The 12,319-nt window shown below is 31.8% G+C and overlaps 1 protein-coding gene across 2 annotated transcripts in view; it reads right to left on the bottom strand.

Moving 5' to 3' along the window:
• Positions 1–12,319, bottom strand: part of LOC101894584 (ATP-binding cassette sub-family G member 1) — a 97,797-nt gene that overhangs the window by 82,495 nt on the left and 2,983 nt on the right. Inside the window, exon 4 of one of the 2 annotated variants that reach the window (XM_020035436.2) lies at positions 12,244–12,301. The gene's annotated coding sequence lies outside the window, so the exon portion shown is untranslated. Of the gene's footprint in view, positions 1–491; positions 1,155–12,243; positions 12,302–12,319 lie in introns of those variants that run through there. The other variant, XM_005179688.4, reaches the window with a different exon arrangement.

Raw genomic sequence — 12,319 nt, 5'->3', positions numbered from 1 at the left:
TATATATATCCTGCATACCATACCAAATATGGTATTTGAAGTTTGCAATAAATACTACAGCCTAAGACAAAAAATGTCTATGCAGTTCCGTCTGAGCGTTGATGTTGATATTTTACTACTCTTTTATTATTATATTCAATTCCGAATAGTTTTCTTTTTTTAAGTTTATATATTTGTTTATTTTTTTTTTTTATCAGAAAAAAAACTATTGTTTTACGTTTATCTCTCTCTCCCTCGTTTGTTTTTGTTTTCAATTCAATTTCTCTCAAAATTTGGCAAATTTCCAATAATATTTCCCCCATTTCAAGGTGACTGCAACAAAATGACACAACGTTCCTATAAACAGCACAACTTATAAACAAAGAGAAATATTCTAGACAAAACATAAAATAAAACCGCCCCATACAAAAGGGCAACAATTGTAAGAAAAAAAAAAAAAAAAAAACAAAGGTAATAAGAACAACAAAGTAAAAGAAAGACAAACAATAAACCTTTTTTTCCTGCAGAAGAACACCGGGCACACGGCAGCAGCAACAACAGCAAATGGTCAAAACGAAGCCGGCCAGACAGTCAATCGGCCAGCTGATGGACGATGGAAAATGTGGGCAAGAACGTGACAGTGGCGATAGCCACCAAGCAACAACAACAGCAATAGCAAGATGTAAACGGAAGCCGCAGCGGAGAGTAAAAGAGGCCGGCAGGTTGGTCTCTCGGTCGGTATGTCGTTCAGTTGGTCACGAAACCGCCAATCTTGTTGTATTTTGAACTTAATGTTCAAAACTGAATACAAACAAATTCAAAAATTTAATTCTTTTACACACGCACTGGACACAGAAACGACAAGAACACTACTCTATGGCTTACAGACATGTAGCCACACACATACGAAGTATGCAAGTGCAAACAAATGGACGTTGTTTTTTATATATAAATATAGATTGGTATGTGTGTAGAAAATATATACACAATTCTTATATTCTTGTTATTTATTTGGATTTTTTTCAAAATATGCACCAGTTGAATGAATAATTCACCAATCCCATAAAATTGTAAATATATGCACTTATATTTATTTTTTTTTTTTCTTTTTCAAATGCAAATTCAAGAATATTGGATTTATTCCGATATTTTAGCACTTTATTTTTACTTATTTTAATTTTTTATATATTTTTTATTAATCACTTTTAATTATTATTTTATTGCTTTGTGATTTTAATTAATAAATAACCACATTTTTTTTTATAAACAAAAATAATATATATTTTTTTCAAAACATTTATTTATTTCACGCCAGCGTTTCGTTCGATCCGTACGATTTACGCGTTGTGTGTGTCGGCGAAAGACTGATTTGAAGACAACAAATGTTGGCTCTCTTATAAAAAGTCAATTTTGTTTTGTTTCTTCAATTCGCCGTGAATTTGTGTAATTTTCGCTTGGTTTTGCCGCATGCATTGCAGCCAAAAGAGAAGAGTTCTCATCGAATTGGCTGGGCTCCGTTAGCGCTGTTGGCTCTATTTAGCCGTATGTTAATTATGTTTGGCTTCAATTTTGATTGGTGTTCGTGATTTCACAATAAATGGCACAGTGTTACGATGTGAGAACGGTAATGGAAAAATATTTTATAAATAAATATACAAATATATATAAAATAAATATATATAAAAAATCACTTAAAAAATTTAAATATAAGCGAATAAAAGGAATTTTAGAAATACCTAGAAATATTTATATAAAAAAAAATTAAGTGTTTTTCAACAAGTTAAAAAAATATAAATCAATTTTGTAGACAGATGTATACCCTCAGCCATTCATAGTTCGATTATCTATCAGAGAGTAATGAAATAACTTACTGACTGACTGACCGAGAATAAACGCCCCAGACGAAACAGCTGAAGCTCGAATCCTGAAATTTTGCACGAGGTGCGTAGGCTTGCGATAAGGCTGGGTTTTTAGAAATTCGCACTTCGAAAAGTACTAAAATGTACCAAAAATTAAATACTTTGTTTTGGACAAACGGAATGAGCTATAATTCTGAAATTTGAAATGGAGTGCAGGATAGATGTACACAGGCGTTTTAGGAAATTAGAACTTTAAGGTTACAAAAAGTTCTAAAATGGTACTAAACTTCTTAAATGGTACCATTTGATATTATGTGGACGTATAGAGCTAAAAACTTAAAAATTGGTATGAGCATCAAGGTTTGGACAGTTTGGTGAAGATCGAAGAGATAAAGCAGAAATGTTGAATTTTTTATTGGGGTCCCAGTTAGTGGTAGGCTTGTGATAAAGAGGTGGTTTTGTGAATGTGGATGTGAAATGTGAATTTGGAGAAGGAACAGAGCTGATATACTGGAATTTGATACAGATGTCACAGTTTCTGGAATTTGGAATAAGAGCCACCGATTTTTGGAAAACTGAAATGTAACGTTACGAAAAGTTTTAAAATGATAATAAACTTCTAAAATGGCACCATATCAAATGGTACGGACAGAGCTAAAAACTTGAGAATCAAGTCCCAGTTAGAATTAGATTTTTGATAATGATATGGTTTTAAAAAAATGTAATATAGGCACATGAAAGGTACTAAATAGTACTATATTTGGTACAATTCGGTATTGGGTGAGCAGATAGTGCTTGCAGTTTGAAATTTTGTATTACGGTTACTGTTTGTGTTTTGCCTTGGCATATGGAGGTGATTTTGGGAATGTGTACTATAATTGTGCGAAATGTACCGAATGGTACTATATTTTGTATTAAATGGAGGGATTAAATTCCGAAATTTAATATTTAGATTATGGATAGTATCTGTGGTTGAAATTTGACGGTGATTTGGAAATGCGTCCTATTTTTCTACGAAAAGTACTAAGTGGTACTAAATTTGGTATTGGTGAAGAGACAGAGCTGTAATCCCCAAATTTGATATTGAGGACTCTGTTGGCGTCTGGAATTGAGATATGGAGATAGTTTTGAAACATTGAAAATGAAATTCTGGAACTTGATTTAAAAGTCACTGTTGGTTTCTGTGGTAAAATTATGGAGGTGGTTTTGGGAATGTGTACTATAATTCTATGAAAAGTACTAAATAGTGTTAAATTTAATATTGGGTTGAGGGGGTAGAGATAAAATTCTGAAATTATTTTAGATTACTGAAAGTACTTAATTGTACAAAAATATGGTATTGAATGAAGGGACAGAGCTGAAATCCTGAAATTTGGTATACATGTCGCTGTTGGTGTCTAAAGGGAACTGTTTGAAAAGTACTAAAGGGTACTAAATTGTTGTTGGGAAGAATCAAAAATTAAAAGGTGAACTTTTCGCTGATGAAGTAGGGCCCGATGAATTCTATATGTGAATATAGATCTCTGCTTGGGAAATACATTGAAATATCAAATTCGAAAAGAATCGGTGACACGAGTTATGACAATTATAAGTAATAAAAATTGTGACCCTTTGAGAAGGAATTGGCTAGACGATACATCGAAGTCACACCAGATCTAATGTTAGAATGTGTGAATTTTAGAAAGAATCAGATGCTCGTTTTGGATTTTATGATAATTTGGGTTATTAAAAATTATAATAACTTTGAACGGGAAGTACCAGAAGTAGTGCGCCGATATATCCCATCTTCACACCAGATCCTGCGTTAGTAAAAATAATCGGTTGGTACTTGCTGGAGTGGGCCAATATTGTCAATTTTCACAAATGCCCTAGCTCTGATAAAAATATTAGGATATGTACTGCTTGAACAAAATCGGGCAATTCTTTCTCTTTCTATGAGGTAAACTATTTTCTTTGAAAATGTCAACCTTTTCTGGGAAAGGTACCAAAAGGAGTGGAGCGATATTGACCATCACAAACAAACAGACGTGCGGATACCTCTATATCGACTCCAAATGTCCTGAAACGAAGTTTATCCAAAAAGACGTAGGGTCTAAGACTGTTATTTCGATGAGGCACGTTTTGGTCATATCAAATGAGGGTATAAATATTAGAAATATTTTAAAAATACGAATAAAATATATTTAAAAATGCTCAAAAATATATAATTTTAAATTCCCAAAAATTTTGAAAAATTTAAAGAGAAAAAAAATTAATACTTAAATTTGAAAATATTTTTAATTTTTTTTTTTTTAAACACATTTGAAATACATGTTTCAAAAATTTGTTTTAAAAAACCTCAAACTAAAACTCATTTCCCACAACGAACTCAATTAAAACAATTAAATTATAAGATTTTTTTAAATTATTTATTTTTTTGTAATTGACTCCCATAATGCATTGCTGTCTGCCTGTGTGTGTGTGTTGTCACATTTTTATATGTCAAAGTTATGCCGAAGTTATTCAAACAATCAATAAATGATATTTGATAATAACAAGCACGTGTCAAACTAAAACCTGTGGCATTGATAAAGATGCTTATGAGTAAAAAAAAAATTCTTCTGAAATTAATCAGTAATCTTTTAATTATACCAAATAATGCCATGTAATTCGACAAAATTAATTAGCCAGGAAAGTTTAATGGGAACTGGTTCGAGGCATTTAAGTTATTCCCCGACTCTATTTGAAGAATTGTTATGAAGTATATTTTTTATGATCCGTTTTAAAGAGTATTTAGGCAAAAAAAAAACAGGGACAAGGTCAGTAAATGTGTATTTTTGGCAATAAAGTGGGATTCCCAAGAATATAAATAAAATTAAAAATATTTTAAAATAAAAAATTTAAAAAATATTACATTAAAAAGATACAAAAATAGTCCTCACTAAAAATGTTTAAATAAAGTTCATGAAGTAAAATAATATATTAAACACTAAACATCTCTTGTTTTTAATTTTAAAGACGTTATTTTTTAACAAAATTCATAAAGAATATTTTTTTTTTACAAATTTACGAATAAAAAGTAATTTAATAAAATTCACAAATCTATTATTTTTAGAAAAAATGTATGTTTGGGAACCTAAAGAAATAAAAAAAATAAAATATTTATTAAAAATTCAAGGATTTGGATTTTTAAGGATGTTTTTTTTCATGGACGGGGATTCGTGAGTATATTTTTTCAGCCACTTTTCAAACCAAAATCAAGGATTATTTACCAAATATTAACACTTTTGCTTTAATAAATATTGAGAATTTTTGTCATGGCGATTTCTAACACAAATATATTTCGTTATGGCATTTTTTGAATTCCAGGGTTCAGTGGACTTAACACATACTGCATTGTTGTAGGTCTGAGCGACAAATTGAAATGGTGTTACTATTCAATTATAATATGATATCATTTTTGTAATTTACAAACCATAATTTAAATTGACTTGAAAAAACAGCTTTTCAAAATTTACAAAAAAATGGTCATAAATAAAAAATTGTAAATTTTTTTATTCCCATAAAATAAATTATTGAAATTTCGAGTGAAATCACGTTTTTTTTCATTAACTCGTGTATCGGAAATTTAGTTTAATCCTGTTAAACCTGGATTTTAAAAATGTGAATTGGGTTAAAAATTAATTGCACGAAAATAAAAAAGTGTTGTAATTTACAACGTGGATTTTGGATTTTGATGTGAAATGTGAAATAATTCCTTATCAAGGACTTCTTAGGCCATAATCATGCATTTTTGAGGATTATTGTTAATATTATCAAATTTATAGAAATGTTGAAGCTAAAACGATTGTTTTGGGGATGCTTTTTCACGGACTTTTGAAACAAAATCGTGGCCTCCTTTTAGAATATTTTCAAGGATTATTGAATTCGAATTCGTAATTTAAAAAAATCAAGGCATTTTGTTTTAAATCATATATTTCAATTCTTTTTAAATGGCTTTTGGAGCCTAAAAATATGGATATTTAAAGAATGATTTATAGAGAATTTTCGGGTTAAAATCATAAATGTTTGTAGTCACATTTTCTAAGAGCTTTTGCAGCAATTTCAGAATATTTTACTTTTGAAATCATGATCAACCATTAATAAAAGCTTTTGGTTTTTTAAGAATATTTTTCATGCACAGTTATAAAAAATATTTTAAATATTCAATCAAAATTGAAAAAATGCTCATAAAGTTTTCTAACCAAATCCCATTTCTGAGTGACATTTTTTAATTCCAGGGTTCAGTGGACTCAACACACATCGCATTGTTGTAGGTCTGAGCGATAAATTGAAATGTTGTTAATATTCAAATGTCCATTAGAAAATGATATCATGTTTGTAATTTACAGACGATAATTAAAATTGACTTGAAAACGCATTTCTCAAAATTTGCAAAAAAAAAATGGCAAATAAATATTGAAATTTGCCAAAAAAAAATTCATTTATTAAAATTCCGAGTAAAATCACGTTTTTTTCTTAAACTCGTGTACTGGAAATCTAGTACAATCCAGTTTAACCTGGATTTGAAAAAGTTCGGCCGGGTCGGACTTTCAATACCCTACCGAATATCGGGACCTACGTTTATATGGGGGTTATACAAAAACGCGGACCTATCTATACAGTGTTGTGTCACCGGAGCTAGAACCCATTATGAGCCACAAATACAAAATTTTAGACAAATTCGTAGAAAATATGGCAAAGATCAGCCAAATACCGAATATCGGGAGGTACCGTTATATGGGGGTTATACAAAAATGTGGATCTATCCATAAAATGTTTCGCCACCGGAGCTAGAACCCATTATGACTTACAAATACCAATTTTTATACAAAACCGTGAAAAAATGTGGCGAAAATCATAAAAAAACCGAATATCGGGAGGTACCGTTATATGGCGGCTATACCAAAACATATACCGATATATCTCATTTTCAATACCAACCATCCTAGACACAATATAAATTGTTGTGCCAAATGTTGAAGTTCTACGTCAAATAATGTGGGCAGTATCGTGATTTCAACAGACAGACGGACATCGTTAAATCGACTAGGAATTTTATGCAGATCATGAATATATATACTTTATGGGGTCTAGGGATGTTACAAACGGAATGACAAAGTTAAAATACCCTCCTTTGCAAGGTCGAGGGTACTAAAATCACTACTTAAGACATAAATTAAAGATTTTGTAAGGATATTTCTCCAAGGCTTTTGGGAACAAAATCAATAAGTATTTTCAAAATGGTTTAAAATACAAGCGATTATAGGTCTGAGGATGAGAAATTATTTATTATTTAATGTCTAAAGATAATTTTCCAAAATTACCAAAAATTACAAAAAAATCGAAAAAGTCTAACAAATACAGAAAGGATGAAAATTTACCTAAAGAGGTTCTATTAAAAATACCAAAAAATCCAGGGACATTGACACAAAGAAAGTCTGTAAAAAATCTTTAAAATAAACAAATTTTGATTTGGTGATCGTATAATGAAGAATTTCCTAAAAAACTGCTACATTTGGCCAGAAGATGGTCATTCTAAAGTTTTAAACATAAACGACTGTGGATCTCGACCTAGAGATGGTTTTTAAAAAACGCAAAAGAAAATTATTAGAGCCACGAAAATCGACCTAAATATAGTCTTGAAAGTTTCTTAAAAATCCAAAATTATTGCCGAAGAGACTGCCTTCAATTTTTTTTTTGAAAAAAAAAACAGCACTACTTCGACCCAAATATATCCTTTCAAAATCTACAACTATTCTTAATATCTTAATATCTACGATCATAGAACTGAAAATTTTATTTAGAGGGAACACAAAATCCACGAGTTTTGACCTGAAGATGGTCCTAAAAATCCTTTGACGCAATTGATCCAAAAATGGTCTTTAAATCATTTCTAAAAAAAATCATGAATTTTTACCAGTTGTGTTTCTTAGAACTATGTATTTCTAAAAACAAATGAATACTGACTTGAATATAAAAATTGAAAAAATATTGACTTAAAATGGGTTTTAAAAATCGTTTAAAAACCGGGACTATGGGCCTGTAAAAATCCTAAGAAACGCAAAAAATGGTCTTAAAATTTTTAAAAGATTTAGAGCTACGTCTATAAAAATGGTAGGAAATTCACAACTGTTGAATAACCGAAAATTACCAGAAATTCAATGATTATTCTGAGAAATGCACGACAGTTCATCTGAAAGTAATATTCCAAAAAAAACGACGATTGAATATATTTAAAAATGTTATAAAAATACAAGGCTATTGACCTAAAGATGTTTTTTTTTTTTAAATATCCACGACTATTAATACGAAGACGGTCTTTAAACGATTCAGAAAAATCTACGCCTATTAACCTAAAGACGACCTTTAAAAATCCCAAAGGAAAAAAATCTTAAAAAATCCACGGGTTCTATAAAAATTCGTCTATTGTCCTGAAGATGGCCTTGAATACACTCCTCCAATTCAACTTCAATTGGTCCTAAAATTAACTCTAAAAAATCAAAGCCTATTGTCCCGTAGATGATCTTTAAAAAAATGCAAATCCAAGACAACAACGCAGTCCGACGTCAAGGACGGAAGAAAACAGCAACCTCACCAGAAATGTTTCGAAAAATAAAGAAGCGACTTGATCGAAACCCGCGTCGCAGTGGCCGAAAAATGGATCGAGAGCTGAACATATCGCAATATTCCATCCGACAAATATTGAAAAATTAGCTCGGGCTAAAGCCGATGGTCTCTCTCCGCTCGTATTAATCGACCATGGCACCAGAATAAATGCCAAATTCTAGCGCGAAAATATTCTGAAGGGTGTATTAAAGCCTTGGGCACGCAAACATTTTGGCCGCAGAACTTGGACATTGCACCACGCACTCAGCGCGCGCCACTCAAGAATGGTTACAAAATTAGGTTCCTCGCTTCATTTCCAGCGCACAATGGCCCCCAAAATCTCCGGATACCAATCCGTTGGACTATTGTGTCTGGAGTATTTTGGAAAGCAATGTTGGCACTTAAAAATACCAAAGTCTTGATCACCTCAAGCAAGCGCTTTGCCGAAGAGCTACATTCGGGCAGCGTGTAATGGTTTCATTGGACGTTTGAAGGCCATAATTCGTGTCAAAGGTGACTAATTCGAACAAATCTAAACATATTCTAAAATTGTATGCTATTTCCGACATTTTTTGCTTTCCTTCAATAAAATTAAAAAAAAATGTAAAAATTATGGCGTTTGACTTTATTGCAGTTTTTTTTTTTATCTCACCCTGTTTAATCGAGCTTTACCCGCAAACTATTTTTATAATTCACCAAACGTTTCATAAAATTTCTGCCCTTTGGCCAATTGGCTTATTACCAGGCAAAAATATAATTTTCTAAATTTATTGCGCTGATCAATAATTCAACATATCATTGCGCAAATCGAATATCGCTTACAAATTAGAAATGCATCTCTCATTCCAAATTGCACCCACATCGATGCGCGTTCCTTCTCTACGGGGATGAGGCTTGTGATGAGGCACAAAGTCGATGACTAATTTAGAATCGGTTTTCAGCTCTGTTTCGTATCCAGCTTGTCGGCAATCTTAAAAAAAATTTGTTGCCATATCACGCTTTCACAGCTTGTTTGTTTACAGTATTATCTTTTTCTTTTTTTGCTTATCAATAGATATTTTTTGTCATTATGTGCCATACATATCCGATGGGAAGCGCGTACGTCAATTCTCCAATTACCAAGAAATTTATTGGAAATTATTATTCTTTACAGAGATTATTATAATTAATTAAAAAGAAAAAGAGGCAAAGAGCATCTTTTGGAAAAAGTTATTAGTTTGAGTGCTAACTAATAAAAATAATACAGTACAAAGATCCCTTGACATAATTTTTATAGAATCTAGGGGCAAATTTCGAGGATTTAATATAACATTCACAATCTATAGCTATAATGCAAATTGCCGGCCTATCTCATTTAACGGCCCATAATTAATTTTTCACAGCAAACAAAACGCAAACAAACAATTTTGACCATGAGAATTATAATAAAAATATTTCTTTTTTTATTGTCTTTATGACTAATAAAGTGCTACAATTATTATAAGTTTTTTTCGTACTATTTTTAGGAGGTGCAATTATAATTTATGACAAAAATTATATTATTTTGTTTAATTTAGAAATTTAAAGGAAATTACATTTTACATTGGGGTGGAGGATAGGTTTATATAATAAACATATAAAATTAAAACAAGTTAAAAAGCTGTAAGTTCGGCCGGGCCGATCTTTGATTACCCTCCACCATCCGAAAAATTTTGACAATTTAAAAAAAAATAAAATCAGTTAACGTTTCTGTTAAAATCTTAATAATACCGAATGTAGCTGTTATATAAGAGTCTATACGAGGACATGGACCTGCATAGGTAACTTTTGTCATAAGCCATTAGAATATTTAAATGCGAAACTTGAAAAAAATTGGTGAATAATGTCGCTAAAATCATCAAAATACCGAATTTCGGGAGGTACCGTTATATTGGGGCTATACGAAGACGGGGATCTGCACAGACAATTTTCTATCGTAGGCTCTAGTATCCATTACGAAATTTAAATACCAAATTGGAAACAATTCCGGTGAATAATGTCGCTAAAATCAACAAAGAACCGAATATCGAGAGGTACCGTTATATGGAGGGTATACGAAGACGTGGACCTGCACAGGCAATCTTCTACCATAGGCTGTAGTATCCATTACGAACATGAAATACCAAATTTGAAACAATTCCGGTGAATAATGTCGCTAAAATCATCAAAATGCCGAATATCAGGAGGTATCGTTATATGGGGGCTATACGAAGACGTGGACCTGCACGGACAATTTCCTGTCATAGACTGTAGTATTCATTTCAAACTTCAAATACCAAATTTGAAAGAATTCCGGTGGATAATGTCTCTAAAAGCAACAAAGAACCGAATATCCGGAGGTACCGTCATATGGGGGCTATTCGAAGACGTGGACCTGCACAGACAATTTTCCGTCTTAGGCTGTAGCATCCATTTCGAAATTCAAATACCAACTCCGATGAATATTGTCGCAAAAATCATCAAAATATCGAATATCGGGAGGTACCGTTATATGGGGGCTATACCAAAACGTGGACCTACATGGCCCATTTTCAATACCAAAAGTCCTGCAGACATAATATACATTTGAGTAAAATTCTATCAATCTACTTCAATTCGTTCGGAAGCTACAGTGATTTCCACAGACGGAAAGACGGGTAGACGGACGGACATCGCTAAATCGATATAGAATTTTATGCTGATCAAGAATAAATATACTTTGTGAGGTATAAAATGTATTTTTATATACTATATATATACTAAATGGAACCAAAAATTCCTGAATATTCAAAATGTAGACCCTTTGTGGGGGAGGTACTTGATGGAGCGGGTCGATATTGTCCATTTTCTCACCTGTACCAGCACTGATGCACATATTAGGATTCGCGAAGAATCGGATTATCATATCGTGCAACAAATTATTTTCTTTGAAAATGTTGACAATTTGTGGGGAAGATGCCAGAACGAGTGGACCGATCACCGAACTCAATGTAAGTTTGACAATAATAATACAATGTTCCAAGTTTGGATCAAATCGGATACTCCTTTCGACAGACAGACGGACGGACATCGCTAGATCGACTCCAAATGTCCAAATGTTAATTCGATGAGGCACGTTTTGGCTGTATCAAATGATATGAACCTTCTCTAGCTATATGGCTGAGGGTATAAAAACGAATATAAGTTGGGCCTAAAATCATTTAGATATTGCACATAATAGTCAACATGAAGTAATCGTAAATATCAGGCTGTTAATACTCAAGCGTGGATAGAGTACATCCTTTAAACAACCAGATGCCATATAGACTCTTACCTACTAACATTCATTTCTGCAGTTTATGTTGACCTCGCAGATGTAACAGAAATCGCATTCTGCCAAATTACGTAAATGATACATACGTAATATATTAATCCTTCAGTACGACTTCAATGAAGGCATACATTATTCATAAAAAAAATGTTAAAAATTATTCCGATTTCATTTTTTGGAAAAAAAAAACTAAAACAAATTTTAGTGCATTGTACTGCCACAACAATTCCATATCAAAATTAATCTAAATTTCAGATATCATAATAAAACGGACGCGTAATGTAAAATAAGGAGTGAAATAACCCTGTTAATTAAATTCGGCATAAACATGTATAAAGTTGCAGTAAGTATTTTTAAACATTTTTTCAAATAATATATTCATTATTACATTGTGTCAATGTTAATTGCATTTGGCACTGCACTTTGTTATTAAAATAAATATTTATATTTGAAAACAAGAGTATTACTCACTTTTCAGGCATTAGGTTTGGTTGGCGTGGCCGAATTTTTGTGGACATCCACTATGGAACTAATTTGGGAAAATAGA

Source organism: Musca domestica, unplaced genomic scaffold, assembly GCF_030504385.1.
Source record: "Musca domestica strain aabys unplaced genomic scaffold, Musca_domestica.polishedcontigs.V.1.1 26, whole genome shotgun sequence".
NCBI classification, from domain to species: domain Eukaryota; kingdom Metazoa; phylum Arthropoda; class Insecta; order Diptera; family Muscidae; genus Musca; species Musca domestica.
This window is presented reverse-complemented; position numbering and strand designations above follow the sequence as displayed.